The sequence below is a fragment of the Sturnus vulgaris genome, chromosome 16 (assembly GCF_052056855.1).
Source record: "Sturnus vulgaris isolate bStuVul1 chromosome 16, bStuVul1.hap1, whole genome shotgun sequence".
NCBI classification, from domain to species: Eukaryota; Metazoa; Chordata; class Aves; order Passeriformes; family Sturnidae; genus Sturnus; species Sturnus vulgaris.
In genome coordinates, this window is record NC_142258.1 from 14,222,654 (window position 1) to 14,238,768 (window position 16,115).

General features: G+C 47.9%; 1 long non-coding RNA gene across 4 annotated transcripts; it reads left to right on the top strand.

Moving 5' to 3' along the window:
- The first annotated feature begins 117 nt into the window (after positions 1–117).
- On the top strand, positions 118–16,106 carry LOC148221925 (uncharacterized). Of its 4 annotated transcripts, none has more exons than XR_015807265.1 (5): positions 118–315; positions 596–692; positions 803–12,923; positions 13,423–15,961; positions 15,992–16,106. It is a non-coding gene; the product is annotated as an uncharacterized LOC148221925 (long non-coding RNA). The 4 variants fall into 4 exon arrangements; XR_015807264.1 differs by lacking the exon at positions 118–315 and having other exon boundaries at positions 326–692; positions 803–4,010; positions 6,658–12,923; XR_015807263.1 differs by lacking the exon at positions 118–315 and having other exon boundaries at positions 326–692; positions 803–3,822; positions 3,917–12,923.
- Positions 16,107–16,115: the final 9 nt, after the last annotated feature.

The following is a 16,115-nucleotide window of genomic DNA, read 5'->3' on the forward strand; positions in this document are numbered from 1 at the left end:
GCCCTCAGCCGCCCGCCCAGCCGGGACGGCAGCAGCAGCCGCTCCCCTCTGCTCCGCCCGCCCGCCCGTCTGAGGGGAGGAAGGGGAGCGCGGGGACGCGCTCAAGCGGCCGCCACCATCTTCCTCACGGCGCGGGGGGGGTTCGGGGGGGCTGCGGGAGCGCGCCCCCGCTCGCCAATTGGGCGCGGCGGCGCGGCGGGAGCGCGCCCCCCCCCCCCCCCCCAAACACACTTCCCGCCTCAGTGCGAGGGGCGCGGGCAGGAGTGGGGACGGTGCCCTCAGAGAGCCATGGGCGGGATGTCGATGGCACTGTCGGTGAGGCAGGCGCGGGACGGTGAGGGGCGGCGGGAGACGGGCGGCCCCTTAGCGGGGACAGTCCGCGGGGCCGGGCGCCGGGGTTCCCCGGCTGCCCCCGCCACCGCCCTCCCCACCGGCTGACATTTGCCATGCGCAGACAACACGCACTTCACCAAACAATTCTGCCCGAACCCCGCTGCAAACTCGCTGGGTTATTTTTCTCCTCGTTCTCCGCTTGTTTATGGCTGACGCTATCTCGTCTGCACCGCTCCCTCGGTTTCATTATCTCTTCTCGCAGATGGACCGTGGCTTTCCTTCTCCACAGGGCTTCTCTCTGCTGGTGCTATAGCTCCCTCTCCTCCTCCCAGCTCTGCATCCCTCACCCTTGCTCACAGGTGATGTTCCCAAATTGGTCCCACCTCATCCCCCTCGTCCTCCTCAGCTCCAGCCCCAGTTCTTCCTGCTGTGGTTTCTCCTTCCCTGAATCCCATTTACTTTTTTCCAGGTGAGCTTCCCCAGTGAAGCACTTCACTCCAGCCGTCCTTCCTCCTGCAGTCCCTTCTCTAAAGACCACACCGTCCTGTAAAATAAAGCTAATGGCGCTAATGTAATAAAGGTAATATTGTGGCCAGCAGGACCAGGGCAGTGACCATCCCCTGTGCTGGGGCACCTCCGATCCCGGGGTAAGTTTTTGGCCCCTCAAGACATTGAGGGGCTGGAGCACCAGGAGGGGCTGAGGGAGCTGGGAAAGGGGCTCAGCCTGGAGAAAAGGAGGCTCAGGGGGAACCTTCTGGCTCTGCACAACTCCCTGACAGGAGGGGACAGCCGGGGGGGTCGGGCTCTGCTCCCGGGGAACAGGGACAGGATGAAACAAGAGCCTCAAGTTGTGCCAATACCGGTTCAGATCAGATACCCGGAAAAATTCTTCTCTGGAAAGGTGATTAGACACTGGCACAAGGTGCCCACAGCAGTGGTGGAGTCACCATCCCTGGAAGTGTTCAAAAACCAGGTGGACATGGTGCTTCACAATATGGTTTAGTGGGCACGGTAGTGTTGGGTCGAAGGTTGGACTCAGTGGCCTTGGAGGTCTTTTCCAGCCACAACGATCTATGACTCTCTATGCTCTTTTTCAAAAATAGTAATAGAAAATCTGTGACCATACAGTTACTGAAATTGAAACCTGCCCTATTTTCCATTTCCTTTGTAAAGAACCTGTAACCATGCTGTAATATATGTGTCTAGTATTATTATTTAGAAGAAATTTGTATTTCCTGACATGCTCAAATATCAAAATAATCTCTAAAAAATTCCAATCAATAGCAATAATTGTTCTGGTTTTGCTGTGACATTGTTGTCTTTTGAATTCCAGCTAATGGTTCAGCTGATCAATATTTTATAGCAAGTGCTGCTTACCATGCAGCTCTTACATAAACACTGTTGGGAAGAGAGAAATCCCTGAGCTGACAGAGCAGAAAGGCAGGATGGCCTCCTGGGCTTGGCTATTAATTGATAAATTTACTAAAACTTCTTTCCAACCTTTTTATTGATTCATCTAAATGTACATTAAGTTACATGTTTTCTTCATACAGGATGACTATTTAATCTGCAGGGTTAAAGTAGTGCAACAGCTTCCAAGGATTCAAAGGCATAGTGGGAAAAGGAAAAAAGTTTTTTACTTCATTGGCAGAGAATTTAAGGTAAAACTGTCTGTGTTTTTAGGGTTTATTTTATGCAAACCTGTTAGATTTATGTTGGGTGATTTGAACTTAGAGATTTAAGAGGTACTGAAATTCCAGCATAGATTTTTTTGTCTTGTTCCCCTGCACTCCATAAAGCGGGACTTTGTATGTTCTTACACAGAATCACATCAAAGATACTGGCTACATCACAAGTTTTCACTGAGTGACCCACATGATACCAAATTTTGTCTGGCTACTGGGCAGAGATAGCTTTTGATCTCCTCTAATAAAATAGTTCCTCTTTCCCAGCTTTTGTTTACGAGTTTGAAGGAGGGAGATGGTATGGAAGGAGACATCTGACTTGTCAGACCCTCCTTTGGTAAGCTTCCCATGGGGATTTCAAGGTTGTGCAGAATCCTTGCTCCCCCAAGGAGCTCCCATTAGATTTTAACCTGTAGATCTTTTGGGAATAGCCCAGCTATTCCCCACCTTCCCCTGTCGTTACAAAGTTCCATGGAAACACCCTGCATGTGCAGTCAGGGAACAGTTCTCTTCAGTTTCATTAGCTCTCTTCTGGCTGGGACACATCTCCTGCTGTCTCCTGAAACACTGAATTTTTAATTTCACTTTGCTTTTATTGTGTAAATTTTCCTCTGTTGAATTCAAGTAGCAGATTAAATACATGAAGCAGAAAACCACAAATGCCAGTGATGCTTGGATTCATTTTAAGTGTGACTGAGATTAGTTTTAGAGAGCAAGAAGTGGTTTGAGATCCTCACCACCACCACCAGCACCTTCTGATTTGTTTTTATCCAGGATGGGTGTAACAGTCAGTGTGTCCCTCTATGAGGGACGTGAGTGGGTCATGTCTGTGACATCCTTTAAGGAAAATGCTTCCTCTGAATGACTTTCCTAGTGACCACAATGAGCCATCCTGGTAGAGCTGAGAGCCCCCATGCAGTCTAGATCTTGAGTCCTAGGTTCATTCTGGTCTTGATTGTGCTGGTTCCCTGTGGAGAACTCTGACCATCCTTCCAAAATACTCTGTGACTTGTTTCCTTTCTCGAAGACTGAGTTAGAGGAAATATTTCACAGAGCAATAGCTGGGCAAATGCAAATCCTCCTTGCAGAGTTCTTTGAACTTCAAGCCACTAAATATACACATTTAGTCTATGGAACTGAATTTACTTCCCCTCTGAGGAACAAGCTTTGTCAGCTGTAATGACGAGCTGTTGTTTGACGTTCATAATATTGTACTTCACTGCTTATCTGATGGAGCCACGCAAAGCTATTTAGGGGCTTCTGAAATGTGACAGCCCACATGATGCTTTTTTAGACTTCACAAACCGCCTTCACGAGGCAGGAGAATATGACATGGGAACGTCTGGCTGGAACAACGGCATGCCTTAATGCCAGTGGGGTGGCTGTAGCTGGGGAGGAGGAATGCTCTTTGGAAGTTTGCAGCTTTTGTTGTGTGCTGTCAAAGGAAGAACTTGCAGCCTGAAAGAACAGGCATCATGGATGCCACGGGTGGGGACTGTGGGGATTATTGATGCTGTCTGGAAACAGCATAAAGATGGAAGCAAATATGTTAAAACCTGTTTGGACCATCCACAGACAGAAGGGGGCTCAAAGGAGGCAGCTCAGATGCCCCATTTCATGCTATCTTGCCTTAATCAACAGAAAGATCTCGCTTTCTGACAAACTTCTACATCTTCATCCTTGCTGACATGCAGAGCATTCATTGCAAACTTTGTTTTGAATCCTGGAAGCCTCCAGGTGAAAGAACTCATTTAGGAAAACCAAAACTCAACAAATCTTCTGGCTGCTGTTCACAGACTAACCGGTAAACATTGGCAGATATTTTGAGAGACTGCTACTCCTCTATTGTTTTAAAAATTACAAAGTATCACGATGCTTATTTCATTTTTCCATAGCAGAAGAGCACAAGAGTTACCTTTGACATCTGTTCCATATGAACCCACGGAAGCTGAGTAAATGGGTGGTGCATTCTCACTTCCTTGCAGTGGCCAGGTTGGTTTTGTGTTCTGTATTTTCATCCTTCTGAAATTGCTATTCAATTTATTCAGATCACTGAGAGGATTTCATATCCCAGGTGAGATGCACAGATTAAATAAGCAAGTAAGCAGTAGAAGATCTTTTTATGTGAGTCAAGAGGGAGGATAAGTCCCAGTCCGGATGAGTGGGAATCTCTGACTCTCCTGGGACCAGATTTTACTTGCAGGCTTCATGGTTGCCTCATTGTAGTGGTCTTTTTGCCAAAAGCAATGCAGAATTTTCCACTTATCTGACAAAATGCCTGCCACCAGGAGGTGGCTTCACTCAAATATACATTTCTTTAAGATGAAGACAAACTTAAATTTATTGCTCATTCCATTCATAACCAGAAATTCCCCTGGCTTACCAAACTGCTGAATCAGCATGGGTACCTCACCCTTGAGTCAGCACAACCCAAAATAGAAACTTGCTCCATTTCCGAAGAGAGGAAGTACCACTGTTGTCTGCAAATACAGCCACGTCTGACATGCTTTTAACACTACAAACACTCAGTGCAGGCACTTGAATGGCACTCTGCTGCTTAAAAAAAAAAAGGAAGTAAAAAGGCACTTTCTTGTTCAGAATAGGACTGTTAGGTATGAGTGGGATTGTGTGGATGTGAAAGTCCCAAGGAGTAAAGAGCAAGAGAAGGACTTTCCAAGTGCCAGTCGTTGATGTCCCCTAGCCTAGCCCATCATCAAGCTCCCACTCCACCTGCTTGCAGTTTCTCAGAACATACAAATTAGAGAGACGAGGGACAGGCTATAACCAAACTGAAGCAAAGTCTTAAGCCATTAGGAAATAATGGCAAGAAAACACAGTAGAAGCTCTAAAACACTGACTGGAGATCAGCTACCAGCATTCCCAAGGTAGAGCTGAGTCAGTCCTGCTGCCATGAGGTAACTCTGCTTTATAGCACAGCATAAAACAGCAAAAACCTGGGGAAATGACCAAGAGCTGCAGTCAAATAGTGGGAAGTGACACTAAAGTCATCAGCAGGACTTCATGAGTAGGTGGAAGGCAGTGAAAAGGCACATAAAAACAGTCCTATGTGATACAAATGAGGGAGGATTTTCTGTGGCTCCAAGTCATAAGATAAATAGAAGAATGAGGATAATGTGACTTCTCTCGATCTGCCCTTCTCATGCTCTGCAGTTTTTTCTCTTGCAAATGAGCATCTCTAGTTTTTGGCATCCTACAAAAGGACCCCCATTGTCAAGCAGCACTGGGGTATCCCCTTCCTATGGTTGCTCCTGGTTTTTCTTTCCTACATGCTGCAGGATGGTGTCATGTTCTTCCTGGTCCAAGCAAACTACTATTTCTGGTCCTTCCATTAAACATTTCTGAACTGGCTCTATTTTTCACAAGGAAAGACCATTCCAAAAGGCAGACAAAAATCAGTAACTGCTTTCAAACCATGAGATGTGATCCTTGGCACAGGATTTTCCTGCAGTACTATGGAGGAAACTGTAGATATTTGAAAAATTTGTCATTTCTGCAATGAGTGTGAAGGTTGCAACACACCATTTGACCATTTTCAGATTTTTTGCAATGATGCAGTTGTAAATTGAAACGTTTTATATTTAGTGTTTTGGATTATTCAATTGAAAAGAGGTGGGGGTGAGGATTTACAGGTGTAATTACAAGATTGTGCAGTCACCTTGTGCACACACTGCAGGTTTGGGAGGAAGACCTGCTGTAAATCCACAGAAATCCTCAGCTAAGGAATAGCATGTGCCACAAGCAATTGCACAAGGTAAAACTTAGTGAAACATTTGCTATGTGTGCACCAGGCTCTTTTTAAATTTAGATTTCTGGGAAGAAGAGAATTGCTGGGGCATTTTTGTGACCTGATCCCTCGTCTGGGTTGATGTGTGATGGAAAGGTGACCCCGAGCACGGCTGAGCTGGGAATGGATCTGGTGAGAGCCATCACAGTCCAGCCGAGCAGAGTGTTCCCAACTGCATCCCTGAATAGATCCACTTGCTCTTTCCCTGGCTCTATTTTAGCCACAAATCTGTTATTCTGCCCTGTGGGTGCCAACATATTTTTAAAAATAACCAAACTCATTAATGTTGGATTTCTGGTTCGCTCTTTTTTCCCCAAAAGCATTGAAGTGAACATTCTTTTCACGGATACCTGGGACTTCACCTGTGACATTCAGAAAGATACATAACCCTCACTCCTTCAGAGGAAAAGATATATCTCAGCAACTTAGCAATGTTGTGACAAGGATGAAGTGGAAGGCATTAAGAAACTATTATATCAATTTTTAGTTTGTGTTTAAGACAATTTCTACACTTGTGTCCTGAAGCTTGGAAAAAGTTCACTTCTGTGTGCAGACAAAGGAACCAGTTGTTACTTCAATTTATTGTTGTGATGGTAGGATTGAGATTTGGATGAAACAAGGAAAATTCATACAGGGCAATTTATAGACTGCAACAATCATGGAACGGTTTGGGTAGGAAGGGACTTTAATGATCATCTCATTCCAACCCCCTGCTGTGGCAGGGACAACTTCTGCTAGACCAGGCTGAATGTGAAAGCAAGCACCTTCCAAAAACTCATGTTTAAAACTGAATATGAATGCATGCTTGTGCCATGTGCCTTGTTCTGTTTCCAGAGGAAACAAAATGAGAAGAAAATGTTGCTGAGAACACTAAAACATAACACTTTGGCAGAGGTGGTTTTCACATCCTCCAGGCATTTTTACCTGTGGTGCTGCCCTGACAGTTGCAGTGTATTGTGGAAATAAAGTGTGAAGTCACTCAGGACTGGGTCCTGCTGGTTGTGGATGAGGCCATTACATAAATACCTTTTGACAGAGGTAAGAGGGAATGCTTTCTTCCACAGGGGAAGGGGAACAGTGGTTCTGAGAACTGAACACACAGCAAATGTTTGTTAAAAGGGGGACTTGGGGAGCAGGACAAGGTGGCAGATAGAACACAGTGAAAGGTCACAGAAGGAGAAATGCTACAATCCAGCATTTATTGGCTATATGTTACCAGGATTTAGGAATGGGGCCCTAATCCTTTTAGAAACCAGGAGTCTCCTTGAGTTGGGTGAATGGGAGAACCAACAATCACTGTCAATAAGCAAAAATCACACCCCCGTGCTTTGTGGCACATGCTGAACTCTCAGTGGAACAGTCAGGGAAAATCCCATGACAGGCTTTCCAGCAATTTCCCACCAGAGGTTTCCTCCAGACTGCAGCTTCCAGAAGCTCTGAATGATTTGTACCTGTGAGAACTGCTCAGAGGTTGTTTTGGTAGATTCAGAGAGATGAGTTATTCACCAAAGGGAACTTGGTACAGACCGTGCTACTGTGTGATCTCATGCCTAAAACTGTCCCACATCTTGTCTATTTGTTCGGGAAATTAATTTCTAGAACACTTGGAAAACAAAACCGGGAGTTGAAATTGCTTCTCAATATTTCTTCAGTCCAAACAAAAAACCAGCCAAACAAGCCCATTGTGTGTCTTATGTGTTCAGTCAAAGCATCTCAGTTATTAATGTTAAGTTTCTGGGTACCTGGAGAACCTGTTCCTGAATAAGCTACAAAGCTGAAGCCTGGCTGAAAATTAAATTAAAAGTATACCACCATCTTCAGCTGAAGGATTTTCCACACTTCTGCAGTGATTTCAGGAGGCAGAGATGTGTGGCCAGAGAAAGAGAAAAGGCTCCAGCCACACACCAGTGAAGTGAGGGCTGAGAAGCAGATTGATTGTGCTAAGTGGCTTTTTCTTGTCTTATTTATCCTCTTTTACCATTGTTGTTTCCATTCCTTCCTCAGCTTTGTCTCTGTTGAAGAGCAGAGAAAATATTATATTCCCTTTTCATAATGTAACACATATTCATTAAGTCTCATTCTATTATAACTCAAATAACTATTGCCATGTTTGATTTTTTATTTGGACCATTTAAGCTCTTAATGAAGAATTTTCCCTTCATCTGGATCTCTTGCTTCCTTTTCTCATTCGGTTCACAGTCAAGTCCCATGGACTGCTTTAGAGACACTTTGAGTTGAGGTTTATGGATTTTTACCCTTTTTTTCCTCCTGCCCTGTCTCACCCCTCCAGCTGCACTGCTCAGACCAGCAGGCACCAAGTCCATCACTTTGCTACAGCCTCAAACTCCTTCTTCCAAGCCAGAAATGTGGGCAGGGCTCTTGGAGAGATTATCTTCCTAACCTCAGCCTGAGTGCAAACCAGCCCACAGCCCACCTCTGTCCCTAGATGAGCAGTTGTGCTTCTCTAGCCATGGAAACTTCAGCAACACAGAGTCACTGCCTTCATTTTTCCCCAAAAAGGCAACACACAGCAGTGACAGCTTAATGGGAGGATGTTTCTTTCCCCAACAAAGCAGAGCTTCAGGTGGCCACTGCCTGGAGCCCAGCACCTCTGCACTGCTCAGTGTCCTAGGAGAAAATGCAGATGTAGAATTTTTGGGCTGAGGTCTTATTTAAATGATGTATTAGGCTGAAAAATGAGCACACAGGAATGAAGGATGCTCCCAGTGCAGGGATGGTCTGGGCTGCTCCATCCTCCTCCTGCATCTCAAGGCAAAGACGTGGCAAACACCATGGATGGAAAGAAGTCCCTTTTATAGGCCTCAAATCTTACAGAAAATAAAGATACAGGGCTGAATAAACCTCTTAGGCTGGAAATGCATTCAGTGTTTCTGCAGAATAGGGAGAGCACAAAGCTTCACTTACTAAAGCAGCCAAATCTATTGGACTGTTGGGTTGGAAGACTTTTATGTCCAGCAAGTAATAACTGTCTTTAATTAGCTTTGTTTACACTATAGATGTCAATGTCAAGCTCTCTCAGTGAAAAGGGCAGAATGTCCTTAGTGGGAAATGTGATTTTTGAAGCCTGACAACATAAAACCAGCGGGAAGGTTTGTGCTCAGACTGCTGGGGAGAAAAATCACCTTTGGCTCAACAAAACAGGAAGGATTTCAAGCCCACAGAAGAAGTTTTTCAAGAAACTAATGAAAATGGAGGATTATAGTTTAAACTGTTTTGCAATCGTTGGCCTCAATCCTGCAGACACTTTTCAAACACACTCAACTTTATATCTGTGGTTGGTTTTGCTGACCCTCATGGGATTATTGACACCTGGAGATAGAAGTGAAGGTCAGACTGTTTACAGAGCAGAGTTTAAACTATAGCATTTTAATCAAAAAAATGACATTATATCAAGGTCTGTATAATCGGCTCACTGGGATCCTTTATGTTTGAAAAAAATAAACCCTGAGAAATCCAGGAATTAAGATTCGTGAGGTGGTCTCAGATCTGCTCCCGTGTGTGAATAGGACCTTTTGTTATGCTGGATCACAGCACTGGGCCACAAAACTCATTCAGCAAATATTAAAAAACCTCCACCTTCATAAAATTTGAATCTATGGCTCACATGCAAATGCTGTCTGCATTTCTTTCCTCTCTAAAAAAAGTATGTTTGGCCACTACCTGAGATGGAAAGGTTTTCCCCTCATCAATAGAGAGCAATTACTTGGAGGGAAAAAAAACCCCAAACTATTTTATCTTTATATTTTATATCTTAGGAGTAAATTGTACCTGCCATGACACAACTTTTTGAAACCCTTGAAACAGGAATAAATCCCCTCTGCAAGCTCTGGTTCCACCATTTATCAGGCTGTTGGTGCAGGAGCCAAACTGCCATTGGGCTGAGTCACGTTTTGGCATTTTGTGTTCATATACATGCTGACGATGTTTGCAAGCAACAGGGGAAAAACGCTGTGTTCATCAGCACCATGATCCCAGCAAAACCTTTCCCTCCTCAGCAGAGCCTGTGGGTGTGGCCAGAACCACAATTGGTGTGGGCACTGCTGTCACCTCTGCCCCTCAGCACCCACAGTCCTCACACTGCATCCCACACCTCCAGCTGGCTGGGCCCTGTGGCTGCCAGAGCCCCAGATCTGCCCAAATTTAGGCACACCTGGTGCCTCTCTGCCCATCCATCCTGATTCTCTGTGATTCTGCCAGCATCCTTTGTGCCTCTGGAAAGCCAGTTTTGGCACTCAGGACACCTTTCACATGATCTTTGTCCCCCCAGCTCCAAAATTTTCAATGTAGTATTCCTGGCACTGGTATTGTCCTTGACACCAGGTATGTTTTTGTCTTGCTGCCCCTTTTTATCTCCAACTCCCTTGCCCTATGTCTTATCTTGTTTTTCTGCCTTTTCCCAGGCTTTAAGGACCTGATGGGGACTCTGGCCACACAATGACCTGGCTGTATGTGGCTGTCACTCCCACCTGCCTCTCCTGGCATTCCCTAAACTTTAACCACAGCTTCTGGCTTCATCACAGTCCTGTTGGTCACTGGGGACAGGCAGAAGAGGTTGTCCCTTCAGGCCCTGCCACCATGGTTCCTCTCGGTATCCTCTGGCTCAGGCTGACCCATCACCACCTGCCCCACATCCCACTCTGACATCCTGCCTCATCCTTTTCCAGGTGAAGAACCACAGCTGGAGTAAAACAGGGGGACAATGCCATGGAAAAACCCTGTCCTGGGATGCAATAACCCCCCAGCCTGTTCAGCTTTGCCACATGACCGTGCTTGTCAGCACAGCTCTGCCACAGAGCTCGAGCTGTGCCAGACCCTGCAGGGTTGGAGGCCAGGCTGGCACTGCTGGGGCATTTGGCTGAGTCTGTCACCATTGACCTAAGCAGGAGCAGGTCTCAGCTGCTGAAAATCCCATCCAGATCTGCTGCAAAGTGGAAATAATTTGTTAAATGCTTTGTATTGGGGCAGTAGCACCCCTTCCTCTTGCAGAAGCATTTGGATTTCTGCCCATGGAGAGGATCAAAGAGAGCATCAGGATCCAACTAGGTGAGCAGATACCCGGAGCACAGCCTTCATTTTGGCCAGGGCTGGGGTGGCAGCTGCAGCTGACATGAACTTTCCACCGGTGTCAATGGGTCAGAGGCAGCTGGGGCTCCTTTCCTCCCCTCTCCAGCCCTCGCCTTTGGGAGCTGTGGGCACGATTAAGGAGAAAAAGCAATGTATGGGTCATGGGAAGAGGGAAAATAGAAGCAGCTCAGCCAGCCCAAGAGGAAACAGTGGACACAGATGTGTGTGGGAAGCTGAAGCCACTTACAGAGGATGCATTTACTTGTATTTCCTTCCAGCAGAGCTTAATTGCAATGTTTTTTAATGACAGGTAGGATGGGAGTTGGGCTCCTGCCTAAGCACTTCTGTGTCCTGCATAAAAGTGCTGAATTTAATATTAACAACAATTAATCACAGCTACCGGGAAGCAGCCGGCAACATTCCCTGCCCTGGGAGTGCTCGCTTTGCATGCTCAGCCCCACCAACTCCCATCCCCAAGCCAATGGCACTGGAAAGTCACAAGGAAGCAAAGGCCTTCCCTGTGCTGCTGAATTTTGATCTAGAGTTGAAGTGGTGGTGGCACCAGCACTCCCTTCCCATTCCTTCCAGCAGCCTTGGATGGGAATAAAGGTGATTTTGGACACCTTGTCTCTCCCGTGGGTAGGAGTTGGCCATTTGTCACTATCTCACCCACATTCCATTTTCCCAACCTCTGCCCCAAAAGACTACTGGGATAATTCCAGATCAGAGCAGTCCATGTGATTTAGGGTGGATTGCAGGTTTGCCAGGATGCTGATGGATTTCTTCTGTTGTTGATACTGTGACTCCCTCTCTCATTAGCAGCACTAATTGCTCATTGCATTTTTTGCCCAGGTACATGAGTATTTTGGAACAGCTCGTCTTTGCATCCTGTAATTAAATGACCACTAATGAACATGTTAGAGAAGGAGCAGCCGAATGCTCCAGTCCATGCTGGGCATCCATAGAATAACTGCTGGGAATTCACAGTGATGTGGCACCAATTTTCTGTCTGGGCTGCAGCAGCTCCTGGCCAGGGACAGCAGCATGGGAGCACCCCGTCATCCCCTCCAGCCTCTGCTCTGCTTAGAGGTACCCCCAGGCCCACCACCCACCACCCCCCTGTTTCTCAGGGGTAATATTTGCTGGACACCTCATGGAGTGAAAATCCCCTTCCCAGGGCTCCAGACTGCCCTGGCTTCTCTGATTCTTGTCCTGAATATGATGTTGGTATACTAAAGCAAGTGGTGATCCCTTGGGGCCAATATCCAGGCTTTTCCCATCTCCCTCAAGCAGACAGTCGTTTTGGACATTCCTTTTCCCAAGGCAGACAGCTCCAGAAGCAGACTTGCTCCCCTTCCTTCACCCTGTCTCCTCCAGGAAACACCAATATCATAGGCAAACCCCAGTTCTGGGTCTGAAGCCCTTTGCAGCCTGCAAATCCTCCTCCCATGGAGATGTGTGGATGTGGCACTTGGGGGACATGGTTAGGTGGTGGCCTTGGCAGCTCGGGATTAACAGCTGGATTTGATGATTTTAGATGGCTTCTCCAACCTGTGATTCTGTTGGTGTCAGCTGAGGGAAATGCTCCCAAAGCCCCCTCTTCAGGCCACAGCTTTACTTGCCTTCCTGGTTCAGTATCCTGCACATCTTGGGCAAAATGTGTTGATTTTGGGGTTCTCCACAGACATAAACTGACCACAGTGCTCTGGTTTGAGGTGGAAGGTGTCTGTCCCACATGTCCTGAGTCCACACACTGCACATCCACACTTAATGTTGAAACTTTTCCAACTCCAAACCTGATCCTAGACCCTGTCCTGGGAGGGATGCCAGAGGGCTGGGGTCTGTGCAAGCCAGGGTGCTCTTGGGGCTGCCTGAAGTTCCAGACCCACAAAGGAGGGACTTACATGGAAGGGGTGTTTTGTTTGCCCCAGGAGCTGTTAATGGAAGCTTGAACCAGTCAGGCATCTGCTGCCAGCAGGGAGAGCGACAGCCCCAGCTCTGTGGTGGACAATGAGGTGAGCAGATTTTTGGGACCACCTGGGTACGGAGTGAGTGGTTTCATAAACATGTCACAGCCACTGAGGTCTTACAATTGCAGCACAGGGACTTTTGGGGGACAAGGTTTGGAAGGAGTTTGGCCCCAGCATTGGATGCATGGGAACAGCAGAAAACAGACTGGGTGGGGACCTCCACCATGCAGCAGGCAGAGCACCAGAGCTCCCCCGGCTCCCAGCAGACCTTTCCAAAACTTTTATTCTTTTTCTGTGGGATGGGGGATGCAGGATATTTTCATGCCCGCAAGAGATGCCACGGAGGGGCTGAGGTGGTGGAGGACAACCAAAAAGGACTGTAAACCCCTTGGCTGGTGTTTGAGGAACTTCAGGAGACCTTCAGAAAACTTGGTGGGAGCACCCTGGGCGCTGGCAGGATCCGGCTGCCGCCAAGCTCTCGGCAGCACCAGCAGCTCTTCCCCAGCAATGTCACTATGATAAATGTTTGTCTTTTCCTTCCAAGAGATACAGCAGAGCCGCTGCCAGCACCGTGTCTCAGTGGAATTGGGGTTTGCACTGCCAGGAGCGTTACCGGCTCATGATTCACATCTTTAGAGCAGCTTTGGAAGGAAAATGTGCTTCTCGCCAGGCAGACCTTCATGCACGTCGAGATGCCACAGTTTTTCCAGACTTTCCAAAGGAAGCCGCAGCCAAATGAGACATTCCTCCTCTTCTTCCAGCTTTCTTGGAACAATCTTCTTTGATTAGTGAGTGAGACAGATAGTTGGAAAGAAAGACAGACAGACAGGCCGGGAATAGGGTTATAATGAGCAGTTTGAGTGAGCCCCAGTCGCCGGTGGGAGGGTACCTCCATCTGCCCCTTGCTGGGTGGCTGCTGAGAGCCCCTGCTCTATGCTGTGGTCCCCCACCCCTTTGTCCTTCTCCATGGTCCCCAGCCCCTGCCCTCCTTTATGGTGCTCCATTCCTGTCCTCCTCCATGGTCCCCAAATCCCTGCCCTCCTCCATGGCCCCCCACCCCTTTGTCCTCCTCCATGCTTCTCCATGCTCTTCAAATGCCTGCCTTCCTCCATGATCCCCAAGCCCCTGCCTTCTGCTGTGATACCCAACACTGGGTTCTCCTCCGTGGTTCCTGACCCCTGCCCTCTGTCATGGTGCCCAGACAGCATCTCCTGAGGCAGGTGGGATCTGTCTCAGTGGGAGGATCACACTGCTCTGGAGGCACAAAGCAAAGGAGTTGGGGTTTGCTTTGCCTCTTAGGCCTATGGCACAAGGAAACAGGTTGGAAAAGCAGCCAAATGACTCAGGCATGGCTGGCAGGTCCTGTGCAAGGGACAGAGGCCAAAGCTGGAGTACAGGGAAGAAGATGGGAAGTTCCTGCCTTGCTCCCTGCAGCTGCACCCCCTCAGCCACCCCAGTGTCGGTGCTCTCTCCCACATGAGGAGGAGAAACAAAACAAACATCTCCAGGGAGTGTGTTTGGAAAGTATCAGGTTTTATTAGACAGGCTGATGTTCAAGCTGACAGTTTTATCCCAATGCACATGATCACGGGCATCTACAGGGCCTGTGTCCCAGCTCCCTTCCTCCCACGAAGCTCTTGGGCAAGATGTTCACCCCACAAATGCTGGGGGAGGGGGGGGGTTGGGGTTTCTCAGCAGAATGAAAATGTCTCCCTGCTCCCCATTTTTCCACTCTCAGATTCCCAGAGGTCTCCTAAGAAAACTCAGTGAGAACTGGGCTGGGAACTGCTATCCTCTTGGGACCGACAGCCACTTGGATCCGTGGGAGAGGAGGCATCTCAGTGGCAGCATCTCCCTGAGGCAGCACGGAGCTGGGTCAGTGTGTGTCACAGGGAGCAGGGAACAGACCACCAATGCCGTGACTTTGGAAGGACAACCCAAACAAACCATATTAGGGGAAAAGGATTTTGGCTGTCATGGGGGAGCCCCTTCAGCACACAGGCACCAACCAAGGCTTTGCACAGGGCGTGCAGGTGCTGCAGGGCAGAGGAAGGGAGGAGAGGAGGCGATGAAGGCTGGAAAATAAAGCAAGGTAAAAGGAAAGAGAGAAAGGCTGGGGAGAACGATGGGAGTGGCCTGAGAGCAGAGTAACAGTACCTTCAAGGTCAATATTCCTTGTGGAACAGAGGGCCTTTCCCTGGGTAAAGGGGCATAATGGGGTAAAAACCCCATGGGCTTTAGGGGTACAGAGGAACAAGAAAGAGATGGTGCAATACAGTGCTTGCAAACAGTAATGTTTAAAGGCCTTTGCTTTCCGTGACAGTGACACACAATGTGACAGTAAGAACAGTGACAGCATCAGCCAGTTTCTGTTGGTGATTCTATTCCATTAGCTCTTAAAAAAACATACAGACCAGTCCAACAGAGGAGAGTGAACAACAGATGGAGAGGAAAACTGATGAGCAACGGGATCGTGGACAAGAAAGAAGGAACGGCAAGGGAGGGGCAGCAGCACTGGGGCAGGTTTGAGACCTCACAGTACTCACAAGCACATCCCTTCTCTCCAGACTGCTCTAGCTGCTGGTCTCTCTGACACTGCTTGCCTTCCCTTGCACCACTGCTCCCTTTGCACTGCAGGCAAAATCCCTCTTCCTGAGCTACGCCCTGCCCTGTGCTTGGACGTAGATTTTGGTCTCAGCTTCATTAGTTCAAATGTCAAGTCCTACCTTGAAGCAGAGGCCAGGAATATTCAAGTCCCTGCAGTAGCATCCCCTCAAACTCACCTGGACTCAAGGGGACCTCTTCACTGCAGTGTCTGGGGGACATGGAGCTCTCCCAGGCCTCCTGCCATAGCTCACATCCTGTTGCACATGTAGAGATGCCCTTCACACCCTCCCCATCACAACACAGCGTTCTGTTTCCAGCTTTCTCTTTCCCTCTTTCATTCATTTTGCCTTTTTCTTGCTTTAGCCAGCATCTCCATGTCCTCTTGCCTCTGTTAAAGGTAAGTCCCTTTTCTCCAGAGGTTTCCTGGAGAGCAGCACTTGCTGTGGGTGTTTGGCAGGAAGAAGAACTTTCAACAGGTCCAGTTTTCCATCCAGGACAACCAACAGGTCCAGTTTTCCATCCAGGACAACATCTATCTCCTGTTTGGTTTGGGCTCAGCTTGGCAGACAGCGATGCTGTCCATGAGGGCCAAGTTTCAAGGTCAGCTGTCCATGGGGAACCTCACCCTGC